Source organism: Meleagris gallopavo, chromosome 1, assembly GCF_000146605.3.
Source record: "Meleagris gallopavo isolate NT-WF06-2002-E0010 breed Aviagen turkey brand Nicholas breeding stock chromosome 1, Turkey_5.1, whole genome shotgun sequence".
NCBI lineage: Eukaryota > Metazoa > Chordata > Aves > Galliformes > Phasianidae > Meleagris > Meleagris gallopavo.
Genome location: NC_015011.2, coordinates 169,772,051 through 169,799,237, shown reverse-complemented (window position 1 = coordinate 169,799,237; position 27,187 = coordinate 169,772,051). Strand labels below are relative to the sequence as shown.

At 41.4% G+C, this 27,187-nt stretch overlaps 1 long non-coding RNA gene across 1 annotated transcript in view; it reads left to right on the top strand.

Moving 5' to 3' along the window:
* LOC104917550 overlaps positions 1–26,884 on the top strand; it is a 33,593-nt gene extending 6,709 nt beyond the window's left edge. Inside the window, exons 2-3 of the long non-coding RNA XR_796948.2 lie at positions 24,770–24,942; positions 26,133–26,884. This is a non-coding gene — a long non-coding RNA (uncharacterized LOC104917550). The remainder of the gene's footprint in view (positions 1–24,769; positions 24,943–26,132) is intronic.
* The last annotated feature ends 303 nt before the right edge of the window (positions 26,885–27,187 follow it).

Sequence of the window (27,187 nt, the reverse complement as noted above, 5' to 3'; positions counted from 1 at the left end):
CTGAAAACAGATAATATTTCTTGGAATGCCTGTTATCAACAGGGGATTACTAGAAGCACCGGCCTATTTTTTTTTTTTTTTTAATATGGATCAGATATTTCATTAATGATTTTTTTCAGAAGTTGTAAGTTTTCATTATTAATTTGAAAGCTATAATATCTACAGTTTGTTCAAGCAAGGCATTTTGATGAGTGTGTATCTTGCAGCTTAATACCCTTATCCTGAAAATCTAAGCAAGAGTTTGTACAAAGAGTGCAGTCTTGCATGTGGGATTAGGGCATCTGTTGGAATGAAGAGCTTTAACATTGCAGATACGAAGCTCCTGCAGTTTATTAAAAATAAATGTGGAGTCACACACCCCAACACAGTGTTTGACTCCTTTTAAGTAGGGAGGATTTTTATAAAACGTTATTTTAGTTCAGGGCTGCTGCAGTGTCATTTAATCAATTTTGTCTGGAAGTCTTGTTACACAAGTCATCTTGAAATTAATCCATACCATGCAAATAGGATAATGACTTTTATTTCTTATTGGGTGATTTCCTATTTCTTTTAATTTCTGAAAGGATAATAGAAAACTATTTTCTGTCTATAATGATTAATTACAGTTAAATCTTGTGGCACCCAGAAGTGCACTATGGGTAATGATGTGCTGTCCTCAACAGTTTGGTCTTACACTATGTACAGGAGATGAGACAGGAAAGCAAAATCCAGAGGAGAAATAAAAAAAGAAAGGTAAAGATTGCAAAGATAAATGGCATTTATAAATTAGGGAAAACTGATAGATTGATGTGAAAGCATTTGGTGGTGGCAGTGGTAAGAACTGGATGTAGAAGGGGGATAATAAAGGATGAAGGAGGGGAAAACTGGCATTTCAGGGAGGTGAGAAATGGGCACAGGTAAAGCCTTTTGAAAATGGTTAGTATCCCAAATGAAGTATGGTGTCCAGCATCTGTTCATTTTAATACGTTCTTTTAAAGACTGCGTTTTTCTAATTCATGTCAAACTGACTTTTGGGAATAAAGTCTTACCTTTCAGTATGTGATTTGGTAGTTGTAACTGATTTGCTGTTTTTAACTATGTGGGGACAATGGTGGAAAGTGGAACAAGGTCCTTCTGTCGCCTCATCACTCAGGAAAGTCATGCTGCAGTGACATTGCTTCCACAGTCTAAGTATGGCAAGTAAATGGACTATGGCCATTTACAGCAGTCTCATGAGAACGTAAGCAGGTGTCCTTCAGTACAAAAATAGTTCAGTATTGCTCTTGCAGTTACTCAAGTGCTTGCTAACGTCATCTCAGAAGGTAAAACGCATCATTTATTTTCATTTTCTTATATACATCCAGTATCTTATATACTAGATGGCAAACACTGCCATTATAAAAAGGAAGAGAGGACATCTGCGTCTATGTTTAGCCCTGACTGCTGTCCTTGGGGTCACATGGAATGTTTGGAAGATGAGGACCTGCTGGAGTCACTACTGGGGAGCAGAGAGGAGCAGGCAGGAGAGGACCAGTCAGGCCAGGAGATCACAATGTGTGGGTTGGCCTCCAGCTGGCAACAGCACCCTGCAGCCACATTTGCCGGGCAGGGACCAACTTGGCCATGGTGTGGAGCAGGTCTGTCCCAGAGAATGGACCCGGATCCACAGGCAGCCGTGCAGTGAGCAGTATGGGGCAGCTGTGTTTAGGGCTTGGGCTTGCTTCTTGTTCTGCCTTGTATTTACCTGTGCAGACATAACTCAAAACCAATGTTTTCTTTGGGGAGCTATAGCTGTAGATGGTTATTCAAGTGCAAATTTGTTACTGCTGCTATTTAGAAGCAGCAGTTCTTAATGATTTGATAGTCCCTAGGGGGAGACTGTAGAGATCTTTTTTGCTAGGTAACCACTGAAGTTTGCTGTATTGGAAATAAGGTCCTGTAGAAAAGAGTTCCTGCGTGGACCTCATGGTTACAGGTTAGATTTGATTCTGAGCTTTTTAAATGGAGTCAACAGCGACAAACTGGCTTGGATTCTTCTTGTGTGCAGTTGTATTACTAAGGATTCCTGGTTTTGTTCTTTAATAAAAGCACAATTTCAGAGACTGAAGGCTGTGGTTTGGGGATTTCTCTCTGTCTCTCGTGCCTTCATGTAAAATCAAAGTGGGGAAACAAAACAGGGCTGTTCATCTGGAATCTGCTTTAGGTTTCAGCTGCAAATGCTGGTGCAATTTATGCTAATGAAAGGCCAAAATGAACAGTTAAGTCTGTACATCTTGTTCTATCTTATCTTTGATAGGATGATGTAGAACATTTGGTGTAAATGCGGGTATTTAATATGGTGACATCATTAGTTGTTGCCAGCTCCTACTGCTGTTTTGTGGGTTGTTTTTTTTGAGTGAATTAACGATTTAAGTTTATAAGCATATTTAAAAAGAAATAATTGACTTGCATAAGAAAGTTATAAAAATAGAGAAGGTCGAGATTCCTTTAGTTCCTACTGTCACATTTGTCAGTGGAGGGAAACATACTGTGGGAATGGAGGGTTGCTGTTCTGCCTTTTTTTTTTTTCATTGTCTTCGAAGTCTTTTTCTTAATGCTTTTTTTTTTTCTTCTATTGCAGTGTTCTTTATTTTTCCTTGAAAGCATTGCTTTAGAGTCTTTTCTCCCCTATAATACTGGCCTAGCAATTCACATGCTAATAATGCATTTGGAGGTATATAGTAGGAGTATCTATGTTCCTACCAGTCACAAATGAGACTCTGTTCTTGGAACAGCCTGATTACGTTCCCCATCCCTTGGGAGGATCTGTGTGCTGTCTGCAGGACTCCGGAACAACTTGTGAGGGCTGGAAGTACCCACTGGCACTTAGGTCACTGCATCTGGCTGAGAAACAGCAGCGTTCATATGAAGTCTGAAGCAGTCTGTAAAATTATGAGTCTGCTTCTAATTTCTGCTACTATTAGAAGATAACAGAAAGGAAGAAAGAAAGAAATGGCTGAGCTGGTTTTTGATTCTTTTGAAAGGTTTAAATAAATTGCACAGGTTGGTATTTCTTTTTCCCTTAGGAGATGAGCAGATAGATCCTTAATGTGCCACATAAGCTGTATTCAAGCATATGCCAGTTCTTCTATACAATTTGTGTGGAATTCTTACAGTAGCAATTGTAGTAGCTTAAAATGGTAGATAACATTTTACTACATCATAAAAACTTGAGAAAAGATTCAGGAGGCAGTAATTACACTGTTAGCTATTAACAGTGGTACAGATGCAGTGATACTGTGCTGGATAAAAAGTGAGCATTCGTTGAAAAAAAAGAAAGATATGCTTGCAGGTTGTGTATTTGCCTACTGAAAATCACAAAAGATTCTGAATAAGTTAACATAGTGTGAGGTACAGTGCTGACATACATTAACGAGGTACTTCAATGGATGAAATGAAAGAAAGTACACATTGTTGAGACTTCAAAGAAAATGTTCCTCTGTGTTGCTGACTTAACAGATGATACAAGCCTCCAAGTGTTTTGTTTTTTCTTTCCTGATCTACGCATATGAATTAATTGTCAGCAAAGATTGGAATATATGTGCTATCCAGAAAGAGAACAGAAATTGAAGTCAGTGTGTGACAACAGTGATCAGTAGGTTTTGGAACACCTTCCATCTAAAGCAAGATTGAGAAGATAGGCAGTTGCAAACTTTCTCCACTTTGAACTACATGCAGAAGCTGGCCTTTATTGTTTCTCCTGTCTTTCCATTCTAATGGATGAGTGAAGTGTGTAATGAGGTCAGAAAAGCTCAAATATGTAAGAAGCTCTTTTTTCATGGTGTGTAATTAGTTTGGGATTAACTGACAGAAATGTGTGAGTGACAAAGGGATGCTGGTATTTCTACAACAAATGTTTAGCTGCTTAAGTGTAATCTGTGTATGTAACACAACAATTACTTGAGTATTTTTCAAGTCCTTTCAGCTGTAAATCCTTGTGTTTCAGAATATAAGCAAATGAGATGGAGCAACTGAAAGCACACGTTTCCAATCAGAATTGTCCACCATTGAATTTCTTGCACCTTCTGTCAAACCATCTGCTGCAAGCTAATGAGTAGCCAACATGCTGCATTAGATGAAGCACTAATGTGAGCTGTTCCGATGGCTCCCATGTCCCTGCCAGTGGGAACCCTGTGGTTATTGAAGCATAGAGATACATTTTTGAGGGCTGAGTGGCAAAGTGTTCTTGCTATGAGATGCCACACTGGCAGACACTGTTGAAAGAGAGGGGTGAACATCTTGGATACCTCTGCCAGGTGCCCATGGGAAGTAGTAACTAAATGGAGCGTAGTGCCCCACTTGCATCATTCCATACGTTAAACATCATGCTGCAGTGCACGTAGCAGTTTTTGGTGCTGGAGCAAAACAGCAGTTTCACTTTGGGACGTACCTGAGATCTCCAGTCTCTGAAGAGGCACCACCATCCTCTCTTAGCATTTCTTCCTGCCATGATTCTGGATGTGACGCCACACAAATATTTTTGTTGCTTGGTGGCAGACACAGATGTATCTGAAACTGTATAAAGATCAGCTGAGGAGGTATTTTCCTTCCCCATAATAATGCCCTTCTGAAGAATTCCTAAGTATGCTTTGTAGAAGTACTTTGAGAGAGTCAGTTTTAATTTGTACTTTAATGATTTTGCATTATTCAGAGTTAAAAAAGGTTAATGGTGCTATTTGGTCACATTTTACTGATTCCTGTGCCTTTTGCTGAAGTATGAGCTTCTGGTAATCATCACAGAGCCACAACCAACACAGGCAGGGTGGAGGTGAAAGGTGTCCCAGTTTGTCACCACCAGAGACTTACTGCTTGTGGCCTTCCCATCTTTGCTTGCTTGTGAGGGAAGCAGGAGCATGTCCCAGAGTAGGCTGCTCTCAGGGCAGAAGAGCAGGGACACGAAGTTTCATGTGCAGTATGGTATTCTGGTGTGTTGGAATCTGCTGTTAAATTACATTTTTTTTTCTCTATTACACACTCATCATAGAATTATTTGAGTTGGAAGGGATCTTTAAAAGGCATCTAGTCCTGCAGTGAACTGGGACATTTACAGCTTGATCTGGTGTGTCAGAGCCACATCCAACCTGACCTTGAGTGTCCAGAGATGGGGCAACCACCACCTCTCTGGGCAACCAACCCGTGCCAGTGTTCCACGCTTACTGTAAGGAACTTTTTTTCTTCTATGTGATCTAGATCTCCTCTCTTCTAGTTTGAAACCATTTCCCCTTATCCTATCACAGGGGGCCCTGCTGTCCCCATCTTTCCCATAGTCCCCTTTCAGATACTTGGCTCATTGCTTGGATTACCATTATTGGCATTTTGTGCGTAGCTCAAACAATGCATTTTTTTTTTTTCTTTTTGTTTGATTGCAGGTTTTTATAAAGGGTTGTAGAATGAGCATACACAGGTGCTCCTTCACACAGATGTACTTGCTTTACTGGCAACAATTCTGATGCCTTAACATTTTATTGCAAAATTATCCATAACTTGTCATGTGGCACTGCAAGAACAGCCACTGAGTCCAACTGTTGGTGTATGATCACGTTGGAGCAGTGTGTGTTAACATCTGCACGCGTTGTTAATGAGCAGCTTTTGGAGCTAATTAATTTATTTCACAATCTCATATTCAGCCTATTGTATTTGATGCATTTAATGAATTTTGCTAATATAGTTGTAATAATAGGTTGTACATGAATCTAGGAGAACTTGAAAAAAGTACTAGGAGTGTTACTGATAGAGCGTCCTGTTTCAGTCCTTGCCTTTTGCCCTAATGTGAGTGACTTCATGTTTTTGGCATGCCTGCCTTCAATAAGCTGACCAGGTGAGCCTGCATGATTCTGAAATAAGGCAAGAGCTGTGGCAGCTCATTCGTCATTCTTGAATTCCCACAGGTGAGCATAAATCTAAGGAAGTTAAAGGTAGGTTTGGAGACTTTTAATTAATGTTGCTGTGTTATGATTTCCATTTCAGAACCAAAAAAAAGCTTCTGATATATGTGTAAATCATGACTTATATTCTTTTATTTGTGGGAGTGTCAGTTATACCCTGAAGTTAGTTATTAACCACAGGCATTTTGATGATGAATTAGTGTGTAATGTATCACATAATGTAATTCTGTAGGGAGTCTGCTTGATTTTTACATAAAATACAGGCTAGTGATCTGAGACTGATTGTTCAATTTTTTTTTTTCCTTCCCTGCCTGTTTATTTGCCAGTTTAGATGCTTAAAAAACATAAGAGCACCCGGGAACATGTCCAAATGGCTTCAGTAGTTTGAGGTAAACAGATGTTAAGGACAGAAAAGCTACTTAAGAACATAACAAGACAGTGTGAAGTGTACCTGTATTCTCACTGCTTTGAGACCCATGTCTTCCTCAGCTGACAGTGGGGGACTGTGACACACTGCCACATCTGAAGCAGCACTGGGGGTGTGTGTGTGTGTGTGTGTGTGTGTGTGTGTGTGTGTGTGTCTGTTGGTGAGCAACAGAATCAAGCCTGTACTGGAGCAGTAGAGGCTGTAGAGCTGTTGTAATATACCTAAGCCAAAGTATCCTATTAATTTCTGAAATAAGTCCTCTGATACTATGAAGAAAACATGGAAGTCAGAAATGTTACAGCATTAGATGCCTTTAGTCAGACTAGAAATGTAATTAAATGGAATTTTAAGATAAAGGCTGCTGTACTGTACTTTTAAATTTGTCTGCATCTCCAATGTGACTGGAAGGAGCGATCCTATTCAGCATAACTGAGTGCATTAGACTTCAACAGCAAGTTGGGCCTGATCTAGTCTATAATGTAACAAGTAACCTTTTAGATAAAAAGCATCTTAAAATTTGGAATGTAGTTATATCTGATTTTAAGTAGGTAGTTCTGCCATTTTAATTAAGTTAGAATTATTTTATTTTGATTTAACTTCCATTCCACCTCAGTGGTCAGAATCCAGAGGTACTGCATGCAGTCATTGTCTGGCCTTTCTTCTCTGTGTTTTAATGTGTATTGTGGCAGGACAAGAAGGTGGTTAGTTGATTGGTGATGTTTTGTTTTGTTAAATTGTGTAGATAAACTCCCTCTAGCTTGCTTTACTTGACCTCAAACTTGTAAATATCAGCTGTAAATATCAGCTCTACAATTTAAACAGATGAATGCCAGTAGTAAGTCTTTGTTGTACTGTGCATGATTCAGAAAGCCTAATGGATCTTGTTGCTGGTCAGATGGAATAATGTTAAATAGAAAAAAAATCCTTTCTGGTGTGGTTTTGTGTAATATTCATCATAAGAGTCTGACCACTTAAAAAGATTGTTGAGGCTAGTGGGTAACAAACAGGTAACAAATGGCCTTTTTTACAGAACATCAAATGTCCAAGTTTGGCCAAGGAAAGATTTTCAAGAGGCAGTTGCTTACTTTACTGTTATTTTGAGTAAATGTTTTACTCTCTAGAGAAGTATTTTCAATCTTAGTATTATAACAAGGTCTCGTTTTCAACATGCTCCTAGTTTTCAGTAGTTCCAGCAGAAATTTGTTAGTGTTATCAGTTAAATTACAATGGTAAAGTATAATTTGTGCAGGTGTGCTAACACTGTTCTCCTTTTGGATCAAAGTTGATTTGGAATTTTAAATAATTGCAATTTAAACATTTGGAAGTTCATGCTCTGAAACTATAATGTCTTCATTTTATGCTATAAAATTTAATTATTGGATTACGTATTTTAGCAGTACCATATTTCAAGTGGTGTTCATGTCTTGTATTTAGGAAAGTGATAGATTTTGAGGAAGAAACCTTCTGGCTCTATTCTAAGGTGGCAGAATCCACCTTACGACTGGTACCAAATGCTGAGAGCAGCTGTGGATGGAGGGGCTGCACAGAGCATTCATGCAAAGAGGACAGCACGTGCAGAAGTGATAATGGGAGAGCAACAGCCCGTTTAGTAGTTCTATCAATAAACATACACCTGTGTTATATGCAGAAGTGTTATGGGAGGCCTTTTCATGTTAATATATCACGACCAAGTAAAGTTCTTTCTCCCCTATGTGAAGCTCTTCTCGTGTGAAGCTTCTCTGTGGTCTCTTTGCTGGCTGAGCTTGGCTGGTTGCAGGACAGACTCCTCAAAGTAGTGCAGCAATAGTCAAGGACTGTTTTGTTTGATTTTGTTGAAATAATTATAAATTATACTAGCTTCAGCAAGAAGAGGCCCATGAACCCCTTACCACTTACTGGGGCTGTAATCTACATTCCTGCGTGGTGCAAATTGTGTGGTGCAAATTGCAAAATTGCAAGGTGATCAGAACTGGCACGTATACTGACTGATCGCAGGAGCTTTCTAGCATATTTATGGAGAAGCTGAATCAGGAAAGGAAGGTCTGGGAGGAGGTCAGGATCACACTGTTCTGCTGTGAGGAGATCACTGAAGCTTTGTGTTCAAGCCCGAGGAAAAGAACCTGAAGAGCCTGCAGCTGCAGTATGTTCAGCTGAAGAGAGCTGTGAGTACAGTCCTGCTGTCCTCCTTTGCTGGCCGGGCAGCTTCTGTGTGCAGAGGGAAGTGCCAACAGTTTGATATGTGTGAATGGAATATTATGGTTAACTGAGTACATTGCGAGTGTATGGATTACTGGGGCTGACTCAATGTGATACGGAGATGTGATGACCTTGCCATTGATGGATAGGAAAAAGTAGTTTTTTAAAAGTATTTTTAAAATGATTTTTTGTTTTGTGGTTGTGGTTTTTTTTGTTTGTTTGTTTGTTTTTGTTTTTTTGGGGGGGGCCAGACATTAATACAGCACTTACTGAGAGCTTAAGATACAGTACTTTCTGTACAGTACAATCTGTTAGAGCCTGATTGTCAGGGATCAGCAGGATGTAGTTGCTCTCCAAGTGAAAGTGAGCCAGCAGCTGGTGCTGACAACAATCAGCATAATCCCACCCCACCCTAGTAAGGAGAGTGTAATGTGGTGGCAGTATCCAGGGGCAGCCAATAAGACCAGTTTAACGCAATCACAGAATGGCTGTGGGGGGAATGGACCTCTAGAGGCCACTTGGCCCAAGCCTGCTGCAGCATGCACACCCTGAGCAGGATGCCTAGGGCCATGTCTGGCTTTCAGAGAACTCCAAGGAGGAGGCTTCACAGCCTCTGGGCAGCCTGTGCCAGTGGTCCATCACCTGCACAGCACGGAAGTGCTCCTAATGTTCAGAGGGAACCTCCTGTGTGCCTGTGCTGGTACAGTCTACTGGGTAGAGCCTCTTGGCATATAAATACAGCCATGCTTCAGGTATCTATGGACAATGATGAGATCCCCCTGAGCCTCTTCTTCTCCAGGCTGAGCGCTCCCAGCTCTCTCAGGCTATCCTGACAGGAGAGGTACTCCAGGCCTTTCATCATCTTGGTGGCCCTCTTTTGGACTCCAGTCTGTCCAGGTTTCTCATGTACTGGGAGGCCCAGAACTGGCCTCAGCACTCCAAGTGTAGCCTTACAAACACTGGGTAAAGGGGAAGGATCCACCTCCCTTGACCTGCTAGCCTTACTAACACAGCCAAGAATACTATGAGCCTTCCTAGCAGCAAGGGCACATTGCTGAGTTATGTCCAGCTTGGTGTCCAGTTTGCCAGACAGGTCTGTCTGTAGTCATGAAGGCCCAAGATGAAGCCAGCAGGTCAGTGAGCAGACATGGCTATGCCACATGGACACTCAGACAGACACCAGGGGCACAGCGTAATACCCAAGGAAAAGAGGGAAACACTCAAGAAGGTTTTTCATAAATTTTTCCCAGCAGCTTTTCTCACAGCTCTCTGCATTGCAGAGAAGCCACCTAATTCTTGGGCAAGGAGGAAGAAGAGATGGTCAGGGCCTTGATGCCCACCTTTCGATACCATTTTTGTACCTGGAGGAGATAGATTCAGTCAGTTGTTCTTTCTTCTGTTGTCATCTTAAACATCTTCCTTGACAGCAGTGAGGCTCTGAAAATATGATCAAGTTTCAAATTGAATTTGCATCACAGTTTCCCCCTATTCTATTTTTATTTTGTTTTATATTGTATTTTATTTATACCCTTATTTACACTGAGATGGGGGAGAAGATGACAGATCCATGTGTGATTCCACAAGTGAGGGCTTTGGATGAAAGAGCAGCACAAAAGAAACCACTACACCATGCTCAGCTCCATTGCAGAAGGACAGCTGACAGTCACTCAGTACAAGCCTGGTAATTCCTGCTCTCAAGAGACAGTAGGTCACTGGTGAGCAGGGCAGACCCAAAGGAAAGGTTCACAAAGGCTTACAAATTTGTCAAGGACAATGGAGTCTTAGCCAAGCGTGAACAACTAAGAGTTTTTCTTTCTAGGCAATATCCATCCTCCTGTGCCATCCCAAAATTTCTTATTTGTGCAGTTTTTGTGGTGTGATAGTTCCTTCAGGAAAATGAATTATGCCTTTTTCACTTTTATCCAGCATGAGGTTAATTATTCTTCAAGGGAATGTATCACACAGTTCATTATTCTAAAAAAGAATGATATTAAGGACTTACTGGGAAAGACTGTTGCTTCCATGTTGGCAATGTTACAGATAGATTTTTACATATTAAAGAAACGTTAGAAATTGCTGCTGGGATCAAAATTAATGATATGCTCAAAAGCACAGCTTGATTGGTACTCCCTAGAGACCCAGTGTAAGAGTGGGCAAAGAGGAAATACTGTTTTGCTTTACAAGTTGAAGGCAGGAATGGTAAAGCATTAAAGATTTGTCATTTGGATTAATAAAATAAAAAAGCCTCAAAAATTGAGGTGTTTGAAAATGAAGTGTATGTAACAATGGCAAAAAGGAAGGTGAAGATGAATAGGATCAAGAGTACTGGGGAAATACAGGGGGAAAAAGATAATGAAAAAGAGAATTAGAAAGAAAGGAGGGAGGCAGAAAAACTCACTGCAAAAAAGAAATGGGTGGACTGAAAAGCTGCTAGAAAAATATTTATTTTGAGAAGATTGAAAATGATATGTGTAGCAATAGCTATAAATATGAGAAAGGGGAAAGAAAACAATCAAATGAAAGTTGTGTCTTCTGTAAGTTCTATAGTACCAAGAAGGCTGTGAGATGTGACTGCATTTTGGGTTCAGTTACTTACTGAAAACAAGTGATTTGATTCTAAACCTTAATATGAGTTTTAAAATGTATGGTCTTTGAAAGATGGACTGTGTAAGGAGCTTAGAGTAAGTATTGCCTCAGGACACTACATTTACGCCTTTTACATTCTCGGTTTCCAGGTGGTGATTCAGAGCTATGTATTTGTGCTTAGTAAGTAAAGCAGGAACTGGCTTCGTTTTAGAAGTTATCCTATCATGTTGCTAAGCAAATGGAGGCATACTGTTATCCTGCAAACTCCATGGTTCATGGTGCAACAAAACAGACACTGTTCGTGTCTACATTTGTGGTGAAGTAGAATACCAAGTATTCCAACAGCCAAATCTAATACTAGTTTACAGATTCACTGATTAAGGCTAGGAAATGAAGAATAGTGTTACCATGGTGAAGTCTATACGATAAAGCACAAGAAGAACAAGCTAGTGAATAATTGATACGTGTCTAAGATTAGAAACGATCATTTACAGTGTGCTCTTTGATATTCATGCCTGGTTTTTACTTTAAAAAACCTCAGAGAAATGAGTTAGTGTTAGAATGTGGTAGGGTTTTGCATAAACTTTTAACCAAGGCACCAGTGGCTCTTATGTAAGAATACACAAATATGCAGTGCAGTGCTAAGATAGAGTGCTCAAGCATAAATCAAAAAGCTGCAAAGTGCCAAGCTTATAACATGATATGTATTTGGCCAGGCTGCATGTATTACTGTATTAATTTAAAATATCACAGAAATAAATGACTGTATGTCATAGAACTCAGTAAGACAGGTGGAAACATTGTGCCTGTGTCCTTCTCATTTTATCTTTAAAAATAGCTCTTAGTTTAATCTTTGAATCTTTTTCAGTAGTAATCTACCATCTTGAATTAAAGAAGAGTGCATGTAAGTGTCCTGATAAAGTTTAAAGACACGCTTTGTCAAAAGGAATTAAAATCTGCCTGCTGTGCCCAAAGATTTTTATCTCTGATGCAAAGTAAAAGAAAGTTATTTTCTAGGATAAACACTGTAGGTCTTCTGGAGCAAAGAACTGAAGGCATCGTGACTTTATAAACAGTTTTGCTTAATAAATATGTCATTTATTTTTGTAAACGTTATGATTGAAGTCAATGAACTTACAGTGAGTTCAAAATACAGCCCAGCTGCCCTGTAGCAAACTTCTCGTAAGTTCTTTTCAGCAGTTCCAGTAGCAAGAGCTATTTTTCATTATTAAGTAGCCCTATTAAAATAAAATATATGCATTTGGCTCGCGTGCAAGAATGTTGAAGTTCTCTCTGGGGAGAGTGAAGAGGACCCAGGGCAGACTGTGAGGTACCAAAAATGGAGAGTCATGGTTTTGCTTTAGAAAAGAACTTTAGGTTTTTATTGCTACTACTATTTTGTATTGTTCTCTCAAATTGTTTTTTGTCCAGTTTTGAAATAAAAGTCCTAATGGAGCAACTGGAAGAACCTTCATGCTGAATGTCATCCTTTCTTCCCATTCAAACCAGTCCTGCCCTCTTCTTCAGGACTTATCTGGAGGCTACAGGGAGCTCAGAGACTGGACTACTGTTTCTCAATGCAGAAACATACAGGAGACCAGTCCCAGTCCTTCCCTTTTCCTCAGAGCTTGGGAAAGAGGTGAGAGGTCTTGGGGAAGGATGAGGAAAGAGATGGGTAAGAAGGGGTTATAGAGGGCAGCAGGTGGCCCAGGGGCTCTCTGGCAGATGGTGACTCTTCAACACCGGAGATGGAAGTTGAGAGCCCCTGCTGTGCCACCAGTGGATATAGTGACATCTCCAGGCAAGTATGATGTTATAGTGCTTGCCCGGGCCTGATAAAGGTGGATCCACCTTTATCAGTTCATCCTCTGGAGGTGGGTCCACCTCCATAGGCTCAACATAATTTTCCAGTGGGTCTACATGCACTGGTCAGGCTCACTGCTGCTATCTAGAGGCAAAGCTCCTTTCGTGGAGAAGGATCCATCCTCCTCCACAAATGCTCCCACAATAGGAGAAAAGACAGTCAGCAGCTCCTACTCTCAGATGTGTGCTTCGCAGACAAATCAGTCAGCGACTGGTGTTCTGTTGTCAGGGTCTCCATATTTATAGCGGTTGGCAGGGAGGTGGCTCGTGACATCATAAGGATATGACGATGGGACCCTAAGAATGTCCCATGACAATAAAAACATCCTTGTGTTGGGCGAGGGGAGGCTGTACTTGTCACCAGAGGAATTCTGCAGGGTTCAATTTTAGGGCCAGTTCTCTTTGTTTTCATCAGTGACTCCAATAAAGATCTGAAAGTCATATTAAGTTAATTTGCGGATGATGTTAATTTGGAGGAGTGTTGATTTCCTTGAGGGCAGAAGGGCCTTGCACCAAGATCAGGACAAATTTGAGGATGGTCACCATCTGCATGAACCACAGAATCACCAAGACTGGAAAAGACCCACAAGATCACCCAGTCCAACCATCTGCCTATCACCAATAGTTCTTGCTAAACCATGTCCCTCAGCACAACATCCAGACATTCCTTGAACATCTCCAGGTTCGGTGACTCCACCACCTCCCTAGGCAGCCCACTCCAGTGCCTGACCACTCTTTCAGAAAAGTAGTATTTCCTCATGTCCAGCCTAAATCTCCCCTGGAGCAGCTTGAAGCCATTCCCTCTAGTTCTATGACCAGTTACACGAGAGAAGAGGCCGACCCAAGCTCACTACAACCTCCCTTCAGGTAGTTATAGAGAGCAATAAGGTCTCCCCTGAGCCTCCTCTTCTCCAGACTGAACAATCCCAGCTCCTTCAGCCGCTGTTCATAAGGCCTGTGCTCCAGACCCCTCACCAGCCCTTCTTTGAACCCGCTCCAGGGCCTCAATGTCTTTCTTGTAGTGAGGGGCCCAAAACTGGACACAGTATACTGGAGGTGCAGCCTCACCAGAGCTGAGTACAGGCGGAAGAAGCACAAGTGCTGAGTTCTGTACCTGGGATGGGGAAGCCCTGGCTCAATGTACAAGCTGGGGGGTGTGGGGCTGGAGTGCAGCCCTGCCAAAAGGGATCTGGGTGTTCTAGTTAGTGGCAAATTGAGTCGGCAGTACACCCTGGCAGACAGAAGGGACAACCATACCCTGGGTGAGTCAAGCCCTGCACTGCTGAGCGAGGGAAGCAGTTGTCCTGCTCTGCTCTGCTCTGTGCTGTGCAGTCTCACCTGCATGGAGTGCAGGTTTTGGTGCCACAACGTAAGAAGGACATAAAGCTATTTGAATCCAAAGGAGGGCTGCAAAGATGGGGAAGTGTCTGAGTGCACGGTGTGTGAGGAGCGGCTGAGGCCCCTGGTGTGCTCAGAGCAGAGCAGGCTGAGGGGAGGCCTGATGGCGGCTGCAGCTCCTCACAGGGAGCGGAGGGGCAGGCGCTGAGCTCTGCTCTGTGTGACAGCGACGGGGCCCGAGGGAACGGCATGGAGCTGCGTCAGGGGAGGGCAGCTGGGGGTGAGGGAAAGGGTCTGCACCAGAGGGCGGTGGGCATGGAACTGCCTGCCCAGGGCTGTGAGCGCAGCCACAAGCTGCCGCAGCTTGGGTTTGGGTGGTCCTTTGTGGAGCCGAGGGTTGGACTCGATGATCCTTGTGGGTCCATTCCAACTTGAGATATTATGTGATTCTGTGATCAAGAGCTTTGCTCAGTATTAATGCTTTTGAGAAAAGGATGTTGGTGGAGATAGATGTTCATTTGGTTTTGTTAGCCTAAGTTTTGAATAAAGTGTTCTCTGCTTAATTCTGAAGCAGTTGGCTGGCAGTATGATTAACAGTGGTTTATTGTTCGATTGAAGAAAGCAATATTGATAGCTGGTATAAAGGCGCCCTTAGTGATGCTTTCTGAATTGTTTAGTTTTCCTAAATGAAGTCATCTTTTAAAGAATTTTGCAACTGAAGGTCTTTTTTTTAATTTACCCTATTGTTTTGTCTGTCTTTATGATTCTTATTCAGAATTTGTTTTTGAGATTGTCACACACACAACAGCTAGAAGGGTGTGTTAAAGTTATTATTCAGGGCATTACTATTACCAGATTTGGGCATCCTGAGTTTGGTTTTATATTTTTTAGTGGATAATGTTTAGAAACTTTGGCTCTAATAGCTCAAAATTTTCAGCTAGCATTAGGATTGGCCTTCATTTTTGGCACTTAATGTAGTAATAAGTGGGCAGCAAATTGGCATTGCAAACTAAAAAGTCATTTATATGCTACTTCTGTTGATCTTTCAGCTCCATTCTTCAGTCTGAAATTCTTGATGCTTGCTTTACTAGAAAAGCATATCAAGATGGCTACATCAGTGGCATGTATAGAACATGTAAGTTGAGATAAGGCCTTGCTTGGTTGTTACGTAGATTTATTATTTAATTCCTACTTTTTTTTTTCAATCTAAAATTATAGAACCATAGTATATGACTTGGGTTGAAAGGGACCTCAAGATTCATCAAGTTTCAACCCCCCAGCCAAATGGGAGATCAGGAATTACTTGAGTTGGAAAGAGAAAAGCAATGTTGTACTACTGAATTTGTCTATTAGACAAAGAAGATTTAAATTCAAATGGATGGTTAATTTTTTACATGAAGGGAAGGTGCTGACTTGCAGTCTGTATTCTGTTGTTTTGTTTGTTTTCCTCAAACTACTTAGCTGGGAGAAACCTTACATATGTCATCATAAGAAAATGGATTTTTATTCTACCATCCATTCTGATCCCCATCTTTCCTGGAAAAGCTCAATTCTTGTTGCTCAGGATGTACAAATTGCTTCAGATTTTGATCCAGAGATTATTGAAAATAGCAGTATCTGGATCACTGAAGTTGTTTGTGTGTCTGATTAATGAAATCAGCATGAGGAGGGGAATCAGAAAAAGGAAAAGTTGTTGATGCCAGTGTAGAGACCAAAAAAGTAGTTCCTATCTGAAAACTACTGCACCCAATCACATTAGAGAAGCCCGCTAAAATATTTCAGATTTTTGCCCACAATTAGACTTTCAATTGTATCTGTAAAAGCATTTTTTAAAATATTCTACTTGAAATGAACCTCCACTTCTCCTTTCCCCACCAAACCAAGACTTAACACAAAGTTGGCTGTACTTGCAGTAGAAAGCATAGTGCTTCCAAAGAGGCAGCATACTTGTGCTGGTCTCACATGGCTGAAGCGTGCTGACATCTTTTGTTGGTCAATAGCGAAGTCAGATCCTGGAGCAGCAGTGTCTCCTCCAAACACATTTATCTTCCTTTTTTTGCCATGTATAGAAAATTCCTAAGCTTCTAACAAATAAAGTACTTTTACATCAGTATTTTTAATCAGAAAGCAGCGAGGCTGAGGTTATGTGATTACTTTCACCAGGACTTAATCAGTGCTGATGTGGAAAAATCAGATCCCTTCATCCTCCATCACTGGCTCAGTTCTGCCAGCTCCTGATGCAGGCTGTGCTCCGATCCACCCAAGAGAAGGTTTTGGGAAGCAGAGGGAGGGTTGGGATGATGGTTTTTTCTTGTTGCTGTTGTTTTGCAGGTTTTATTCAGGTTGTTTGGTTCTCTGTTTTTATTTTGTTGTTGTTGTTTTTTAGTTATCTATGTCAGATGTCAGTGCCTTTTAAGTAAACATCTATTTCAGTCCTTTTCACTTTTGAAATCCTTGGCAGAAACAGGCAGTTAAGACTTACAGCACTTTTGAGGTGAAATCTGCATAGAACAACTGTGTTTAAAAAGGTCTCAAAAAATAGACAGAGATGGGAGAGCTTAAAATCAGAACAAGATGGCATCTATTAATGGTGATTGTCAAAGTTTCCATCAGTTTTGATCTCTCAGGGGAGCCAGTAGGGAGCTATGGGTGACCATTTTGAGAAGTAGAGATCCAAGTCCTGCCATAGTGCGGGCAAACGAGGTCATCTCTATTCTATGATCCCAGCCCTCATTTGTTAGGTTATGGTTGTTGAGGTGTTCATTCTGCATCGCTTAATTTACTGGGGGAAAAGAAGATAAGTAAATGGTTTCAGGAGCATGGAATGTTATCAGCAGACTGCCTTTGCTAATAGTAATGTGGGCGTACAGTCAGTTGGCAAGATGAACATTTTGTCACAAATTGCATAAATGTTATTAAAAATCCACCTGACCTTACATATGTTTGGTAAGAGGCATTTTGTCATATTGGGCTCTTGGGATTGTATAATAAAATATAAGAGAGTAGTAGTGGATGGTTGGACTGGATGATCTTGAAGGTCTTTTCCAACCTTGGTGATTCTGTGATTCTGTGGTAGTGCCTAATGAGGGCGTTGGTACATTTATCAGTCTGTTGCAAAATGTCAGCGATGTGTCTCATACTTTTCATGTAGTACGTGCATTTAGACCCAGAAAGATCTCTTTTCTACACAAAGGATTGTGGTCATCAGAAAAGGCTCCTGTACAGAAGAAACCTGTACGATAACAGGTGAAGCATCAATAAGAACTAATACTGGCTGTCTTTAAGAGCATGAGAACAGGGTGAGAGTGCATGGTGTGCATTAGGCAGAAATGCTCAGGTTGCCTTTTGGAGCTGTTTGCACCAATTGGGAGCTGCATACTGCTCTGGTCTGGTCAAGCAAACCCAAAGGAGTCTTTCCTTGCTGGATATGGACAAGTGACAGAGCTCTGTTCTTTCCAGCACCTGTACTAAATGCCTTTCCTGTGCTGCACAGTGATAATTGATTTAAAGTCAATGCAGATAACCCTATTAGAGTAATGTGCTCTGCAGGCTGAGCAGAGTGCATCCCTGCTGCTTGTAGTTTCTTCCTTCTGCACTAAATACTTTCAAAATTGAAAATGAGAAGTGTTGTTTGTTTGTTACAGATATAAATGGGCTCAGCTAAGCTTATCACCACCATGGTACTTACTCTGTTCTGGACAGGAGTGGGAAGGGAGACATTCTCAAAATGGGAGAAACAGGATGTGGGGAGCATTAAATAAAATCATTTCTATGAACAACAACGTAGTGCATGGCCAAATACCTTTTCATTCAGTGATGTTAGAAGTACTGGTTTCCTCAATTCTCTCACAGAATATTTATTTATACATCTCAAAAATGATCTCTTCTATCATAGAATCATCATGGTTCAAAAAGGCTTCCAGGATCATCCAGTCTAGCTGTCCACCTACCACCAATGCTTCCCCACTAAATCACGGAATCATAGAACGGCCTGGTTTGAAAAGGACCTCAAAAATCATCTAGTTTCAACCCCCTTGCTATGTGCAGGGTCACCAACCACCAGACCAGGCTGCCCAGAGCCACATCCAGCCTGGCCTTGAATGCCTCCAGGGATGGGGCATCCACAACCTCCTTGGGCAACCTGTTCCAGTGCGTCACCAGCCTCTGTGTGAAAAACTTCCTCCTAATATCTAACCTAAACCTCCCCTGTCTTAGTTTAAAACCATTCCCCCTTGTCCTATCACTATCACCCCTGTAAACAGCTGTTCCTCTTCCTGTATATATGCTCCCTTCAAGTATTGGAAAGCTGCAATGAGTTTTAAAAGGTCTAAATTATGTCTGATAGAACAACATCTAAATGTTTCTTGAACACCTCCAGGGACAGTGTTTGACCACTCTTTTGGAGAAGAAATTTTTCCTGACATCCTCCAACCTGAATCTCCCCTGGTGCAACTTGAAGCTGTTCCCTCTTGTCCTACTGCTGTTACACGGGACAAGAGGCCGACCCCCATCTCACCACACCCTCCTTTGAGCAGTTGTGGAGTGCGATCAGGTCTCCCCTGCACCTCCTCTTCTCCAGACTAAATGATCCCAGCTCCCTCAGCTGCTCCCCATCAGACTTTTGCTCCAGATCCCACACAGCTTCACTACCCTTCTCTGGACACACTCCAGGGCCTCAGTGTCTTTCTTGTAGTGAGGGGCCCAAAACTGGACGTGGTACTCAAGGAGCAGCCTCACTAGTGCTGAGTATTGGGCAGTACTATTTTTTGATACAAGCCAGGATTCTGTTGGCCTTCTTGGACTCCTGGGCACATTGCTGGTTGATGGTTGATGCTCAGCTGAACAACACCCCCATATCCTTTTCTTCCGTACAGTCTTCTGGCCACTCTGTCCCAAGTCCGAGCCAGTAGCCTTGCCTGAAGTTGTGGCCAGAGTGCAGGACCTGGTACTTGGTCTTGTTGAATTTCATCCCATTGGCCTCAGCCCAGTGATCCAGCCTGTCTGGATCTCTCTGTAGGGCCTTCCTTCCCTCAGGCAGATGGACTCATCCTCCCAACTTGATGTCATGTGCAGACATACTGAGGATGCCCTCATCCAGGTCATCAGTAAAGATATTAAACAGGATGGGCTCCAGTACCAACCCCTGGGGAACACCATATGTGACTGATTGCCAGCTGGATTTAACTCCATTCACCACTGCTCCCTGGACTGGTCATCCAGCCAGTTCTTTACCCTGCAGAGCGTTGCCAGCTTGTCCAGGAAAGCACTGTGGAAGACAGTGTAAAAGGCTTATACTTCCATCTACTTTAAACAGCATAAACTTAGAAAATGAAATTAATTTTATTCCTGAAATTCAGTCAGTAATGATTTTATTGTTCATGTTCACATTTTTCAGTTTATCTTCTCAACTAGAAGATCCTGATAGTGAAACTTCCTCCCTAACTACTGAAAGACCCAGCTGTTATCCCAGTTATTTTTTAATAAGGCATTTTGATAAGTTGAAATCGTTTCGGTGTTCAATGGGAGGGGCAGATGGGTGGCATTACAGTGAAGTATTTACATGATTCTCTGCAGGAAATAACCTGTTCTCTGCATAAATTATTTCTCCCAATAATCATTATCATATTATGATCTCAGAACTAATTACAACTTTGGGTGGGAAATATTTTAGCTGCCTTTGATTCTTCTGTGTTGCTTTTCACCTTCCTTTGTTTTTAAACCAAGTTCCATTTCTCATACAGAAAGGCAGTGTTTCCCCTCATACCCAACAGTTCCTGCATCTTTTTCTCTTTTCCCTTGCTTTGAGTTGCAGAATACACGTGGGGCAGTTGCTATTTGGAGCCCTACCCACGGGGTTGCTATGCAGTGGAGCTCCTTGCATAAGGAACCTGCAGCCAAGCCACTTCCAACTGTGGAAGAATGCAATGGTAATTTTGTCTTGAAATAATGAAACAAAGAAAATGTTTGCCTGAAGTATAAATGAAGAATAAGTAAATAAATAAAACCTGGAAATACCCAACAAAATGATGAGTGCTAACACTGATATAACGTCATGAATTGCAAAGACTCGATTGCTTTTCTTCCTTTCTGGGGTTTGTGGATGTGGCTCCAGTGGGGGTCTACCTCAGGTTTCAGCCTCGTTGTGACCTCGAATGAACTGCACAGATTTTCTGGGATCATTCTGCTTTTGTTCTGTGCAAGAGATGTTGCTATTCCGTGTCAGACTGCCTTCTCCATCCCCGTTAAGCGTTGCAGTATTGATTACCCGAAGAAGTGGGCATGTTAGCATTTGAAATTCAGTAGTAACGCTTTCTAATGGACAGTACTACAAACTGCCTTGACTAAGGCACAAGCATGCCAGCATGTTCTGGAGGCTGTTGTCTCACCGTCAGTTTTAATTAGCACCATTTTGATGCTGACAATCAGAGAAATATTAGGAGAGCCCCAGGGTGGTTCTCCCACCCTGACCTCCCCTGAGGAGCAGCCCTCAGCACCCCGATGTCCCCCAGAGCCCCTTCCCCACCCCAGCTCTGCCGCCTCCCCCTCCACCTCCCTCTGCCGCCCCAATGCCGCGCACATCTGCCGCTGCAGAGCCTGAGCCGGCTTTGGGACGCAGCTGCAGGGCTTTCTGAGCTGAGGGCCTCCGCCGCTGGAAATTGCACCATCTGGCCGCTCACCGGAAGGCAGTGTGCAGGGGTTATATTTAGATCACCTTGTCTTTGGCATCTGGACTTTATTTATCTGCTCGCTCCATGGGATGTGCTGTCTTTTGTGGATGCTGTTCTCCATAACGTGTCTATTGTTAAGTTCTCGGTTCCATGAGAGCAGTTCTTTCTGCAGAGCTGTCATTTGTATTGGTGGGAGCTGCAAGTGAGATGCTGTTCAGTATTAGTGTTTGTTAGAAATATCAGACAAAGAGGGCTGGTAAAAAAGCAAACAAAGAAACAAACATTTTGCCCATCTAGTTGGATAAATTCTGGCCATCTGCAGAGATGGGCTAATGCATGGCACGTCCAGCAACACTAAGCATTATGATAGTAAGTGACTTTGTGCTGTGTGTTTCAAAGTTTTATACCCCAGTAGATTGTTGTTTTTTATTATTTCAATTTTTATTCTTTCTGTGTGTGTTTTTGGATAAATGTCTCTGTGAAAAACAAGTGACAATTCTGAGAACACAAGGTAATGTGCTGCAGGAAGGCCAATAGAGGGTGCTGAAGGGATGCAGCTTCTACCTTCACTAGTTTACTTTTTGAAGAATAGCATGTATTTTGACAAACCTTCTTGTTTTAGGGTGTCTTACTTACAGCTGTAAACTCAGTGCATTTTTTTTGTGAACTTAAGACCATCATTTTCAATAAATTTTTGAATATTGTTTTATAATATAAGATTTATTTCAGAAATGACCAGCACTAGTATTTAAAAGAGAAAGAGTTGCAAGAGTTACAAGTGAAAATACTGCTTTTTCAGAAAAAAATAGTTGGGTACAGTGTAAGTGCTAGTGATCTCTTTGACCTGACGCATCCATCCAGGCTGGATGTGGCTCTGGGCAGCCTGGTCTGGTGATTGCTGACCCTGCACATAGCAGGGGGTTGAAACTAGATGATCATTGTGGTCCTTTTCAACCCAGACCATTCTATGATTCCGTGACTTACACACATTGTATTGCACATATGAGACTGATGTAGCAAAGCACTGAGCTAAGAAAGTCATAGTTTCATGGTGAAAATACCTGTGTGGGAGTAACAGATTTACCAAGGAAAGCACTGAGAAGGATGAGCAGAAAACAAACTTGTGCAATGCATTGCCTTTAAACTCGTTATATATCCATGCTGTACTCTATTTTGTGGTTTGCTCATTTTTCTGTTGAGCCCTGTCCAGAGTCTGGTTTTTACACTCGTTGTAGAGAAGCTGTGCTCTCTATGTATGGGATTAACTAGCTCTGTGTGTGCACACGGTTGTATTCTCTGGCTGGAGACTGCTTGGTTCAGCTTGCACATGTTCTTTGAAGTAAAATATGTCCATGAAAGTCAGGATATACAGCAGTTGTCTGAGAGTCTGTTATGGAAAACACTCCCATCCTTTCTTCCAGTCCCTTTTTCTTCTCCTCCCAGTAAGTGAAGAATAATGGCTTCAGGCTACAAGAGATTGGAAAGTGCTATTTACTACATGGATATGCAGAAACAGCTGATTGCTTTTATTGAGAAGCACAGTCTTTTAGTATTACACAGATGACAGATTAAATCCAGGGTTGCATTGATGATGATGATACAAACGATACCATTCCATATTATTAGGATTTTGTTTGGTTGGCTTAAAACTCAACAACTTATTTTTGTCAAAAAATCTAACACGTTTCTTACAGCATCCCACAGAGGCGAATGAACTTCTCGGCAGGGAGATGAGGAACTGAAGTAGTTGCAGGAACCTGTCAGATCTAGTCTGTCAGTTTTTATTTTTCAAAACTAAAACTGCATCTAGGCATTGGGACTTTACCTTCAAACTGCAACTGGAGTGCAGCGTACACAAAGATATCTCAGAATGCAGACAGTTTGATGGCACAGATCTAAGTCTTCACTGTTCCATCTCAGTGACTTTCGAGTCAGATGCCAGTTTGATACTTATCTTAATGTTCAGGAAACTTGAATTCTTAAGTATAAATATGGAACAAGAGAATTATCTGGACTTAAGGCATTGTTTCTTAAGCTGCGGGTACAGCTACAATTATGTTTTTATCGAAGATAGCTGCAGAGGGCTATCCAGGAGGGAAAAAGAGAAGTAAAAAATGTTTAAGCCTTTTAATAATACATAGTGAAACAGTGGGGTGGTTTCTGCTGTTATGGGAGGGGTGAGGAGATGAGACAGGTTTGTAAAACAGCACCTAGTGAGGTAACAAATGGGAGACAATATTCTGCTAATATTGAATCTTTTGATTAAACACGCATTCAAACATTTCTATTGGCTGAACAGGTAATAATGTTGGCATTGTACTGTCTTATTTACTGCCGTGGATTGAGATTCAGGAGGCTGATACGACAGCATGGTGGTTGTCTGGCAGGTTGTGGATCTCCATCGTTGGATGTGCTTTGACAGATGTTGTGGTTGGATGAGGGCCTGAGCAGCTGCAGGTAGTACAGAACTAGCCCAGCGTGGAGTAAGAGGCTGTCAGAGAGAACCAGTGGAGGTTCATCCCATCTGTCCCATCCTCTCAGCCTGGGGATGGACTGATGTATGCAGATTGTTAGTTCACTCACACGTGCCATGGGCTTCTAGGGTATTTTCGTCAAAATACAAATACTTCAACAGTGAAGCTTTTTGGCTTCTATGCACTTGGCTTTCCGAAGCGAGTAAGGTGTCTTACTCACATCACAGATTTAAGTAGTATTTAAACTATCTTCGTAGCAATGAAATTCAGGTTGGGTTTGGTAACTCAGCTCTGTGGATGTGAGCTTCATGGGACTGCTCTCCAAAGCACCAGCCCCAGATATGCTATCAGTGGTTCTGAACACGATGTAGGTGGCAGGCTCTGGCTGCCTTTGTGTGTATTGGGATCTGCTGAACCCTCTCCCCTTCCTTTCCTTTCCATCGCTGCCTTTTGTAACAGCAGTAAGTCTGAGAAGAACACGTTGGAAGAGATGTGCCTTAATAGAATGAGTGTGGTGCTTGGGGAAGGACAGTGGAGGCAACTTCCTGCTCCTTTGTTACCACATTCAGAGACTCCAGGACTTAACCTTGCAGTCCAAAGGCAATCTCTATGTAGGGATTTTGGGGGATGAGATTTCCACCAGTCCAGGTGGGGAAAACTTATATTAGCTTCGTGCTGCTTCCATGTAGTGTGAAAGCAAATGTATGTAGCCTGTGTCAAGGAGTGGTTATGGGTGAATGACTTCTGTTCCTGATCCTGAAACTGATATGAGACTGTATTAAAAGAGGAATCTACTTTTACTGTTAGTCTACAAATGCAAGGTCCTCATTGGATACCTATAGTTGCACCAAATAAAAATACCATCTGTTTGTTCGAATAGGGACCTTCCAGTTATAGCCAAATAGTAAAAGTAGATTCCTGTTCTTAACATTTTTATTTTTTAGAGGCCCCAATCTGTCTACCTCTGTCAAAGGAATTACAGTGTAACTCTGTTTCTCCTGTTACTGGCAGTTTCTGACCAGAAACCTACAAGAAAAAAGAATGTCTACTTCACATTGTCAGTGATGAAGACAGGTTGTAAGATTAAGAATAGACAATAAAATTTTTCCACTTGTTTTATCTCTGTATACAACAGGATGGAGGAAAGTATGCAATAATCCTTTTAACAGCGCGTATTATGAAATGTTTAGTAGATAAATACAGTTTTTAAGGTTATATTTTAAGACGTGGCTTTTGTTTAATATGAATTGGAAGCAGTAATATATCCTGTTGTCCAGGTGACTGGAGTTTAAAATCACTGTTTTCTTTTCCTAGGTAGTTGTGATGGCACATGATGCAAAACAGTGATCTTCAGGAAGCAAGCAAGATATCAGCTGTACTGCTTGCAATTAACCCATCTCATCCTGAACTAGGAAATGATGAAAATTACACTGAAAAATTAAAACACTAAGAGGAATCACTGCTGGAAACTCTTGCTTTGGGGTAAGGTAAGACTCTAAGTATCGAAGCTTCCTGAATGTACAAGAGATTTAGTTACCAAGAATGAATATTACAGTGAAGTCTATTGTTCTATGAATGCATTTCTTTATTGAGTAAAAGTGACAACTGCTATCCATTTTTAAGTAAACGTTTTAAGATATATATATGCATAGGCAAAAAATATAAAACATTAGGCATATTCAGATTTGGAAACTTGTATATATATTTCTTACTGAAAAGGATTGCATGTATGATTTTAACTATTTGGCAAGGTTTGGGTGGTTATTCTTATGACCTTTAAACATGAACTACAAAACTATATTAGGACTCATTAAAACTATCCCATGTAACATGAGATTATGCAAAATACTTTATTGCAAGTACTTATGAACTCTTCTTCATGACAGCAGTGAAAGTTGGCAGACCATGACCAGGAGCTGAAGAAACTTGTGTTTTTTAATTAATCTGATACAGTGCAAGTGTTTAGGTAGAGCCTTCCTACGGCTGAAATTCCTTACAGAAAACAGTTGGGTGTATTTTGTTTTCTGGTACTACTGGAAATAGATGAATAAGCATTTTGCATGCAGCCTTAGTCATATCTGAAATAACTGCAATTGCTACTGTGCATTTATATCTCAAGGAAAAGTAGAGAGCAATATGAGAAGAAATTCATCAGCTTCCTTCCCTTAAAACAAAACATTTTTTCCTACTGAAAAGGTTGGATAAGTTTTAACCTGTCATTATTAAACTCTACTTAGTCCTTCTGTCATACAAAAAACAAGATTTATTGAAGTCAGTTAATATGCCCTGTAATTAACACAGTAAATCACATTGTTAGCAGTGTATCTCTTGAGGTACCGGCTTACTTAATGCTCCCAATTCTATTCCACTGAAGAGAGAATTATTTTCTTTTGCTTTCAAAAAGCAGTACTGTAAAGGCTCTTGGCAGGGCCACAGGTTTCTCAGCCTGAATAGTTATTTTTTATGTTCTTTGCCGATTGCTTAAAAGCAGGTTTTTCTATTTTGGCTTTTCTGGATTTTTTCATGATAGTTTTAAGTACATTGGGACAACTGTAATATCATTTATTATTCAATATGGTCTCTTTTTGTATGCAAGACAGTGAGGATAAAAAGGAGCAGAAGGATATATTTGTGCTTTGGAGTACAGACATCTGAACATTTGTGATATTTGTTCTAGTCCTCCATGGGCATTATGAAGATGGGAATTTTCCTTGCCTACATATGAGATGTTCTGTGCAGGAGGCAGCATATCTACATGCTGGCAAGAGATGGACTGAATGTGTAAGTTCAGTGTGAGTTGTGGTCAGGCTCTAAGTCACATCTCAACAGCAGCAGCCTGGTGTGCATTGTAATGTGCTGAAATCCATGTGTCAGTCACCTTAGGGCATGAAGGAGATTCCTAAACCGTAAAAATAAGTCACAAGAGGGACCAGTGTTCTATTCACAAGATTGGGCATGTATCACTGTGCCGTATGAGCCAGGATGAAATACATGACTCTGGTCTGAAGATGTACAACTCTATCTAATTACAGACTCAGCTGGGAAATGAGCACTGTCTCCTAAACTACCTTTTGACTTTAATTCTGGGACCAAATGTGTTCCAGTTAGGCAAACTCAAAAAGACTAGTTTTGATAATTTCTGGACTATTTTACCTGCCTAACTTTGTCTTGAAATGACTGATTGTTCTAATGCTTGTCCTTGACATAGCAGTTAAAGGAGATAAAACCTTACAGCAGTTAAACTGATAGATTCTGGGTGAAAACTGTATCTCATGGCAGCAGGCTTCCCACACCAGTGAGTACAGATTTGACATATCAGCAAATGTCTTGTAAATGTTGAATTCATAGTTGATGTTAGGTAGAACCATAGATTAGTTTAGGTTGGAAGGGACCTTTAAGATCACATAGTTCCAACCCCCTGCTATAGGCAGGGACAACTCCCTCTAGACCAGGTTGCTCACAGCCCCATCCAGCCTGGCCTTGAATGTTTCACAGAATCACAGAATGGCCAGGGTTGGAAGGGACCTTAAGGACTATGAATCTCCAACCCCCCTGCCAGATGCAGGGCCACCAACCTCCCCATTTAATACAAGACCAGGCTGCCCAGGGCCCCATCCAGTCTGGCCTGAACACCCCCAGGGACAGGGCTTCCAAGGAGGCGGCATCCACAGCCTCACTGGGCAGCCTGTTCCAGAGTCTCACCACCCTCACAGTAAAGAATTTTGTCCTACT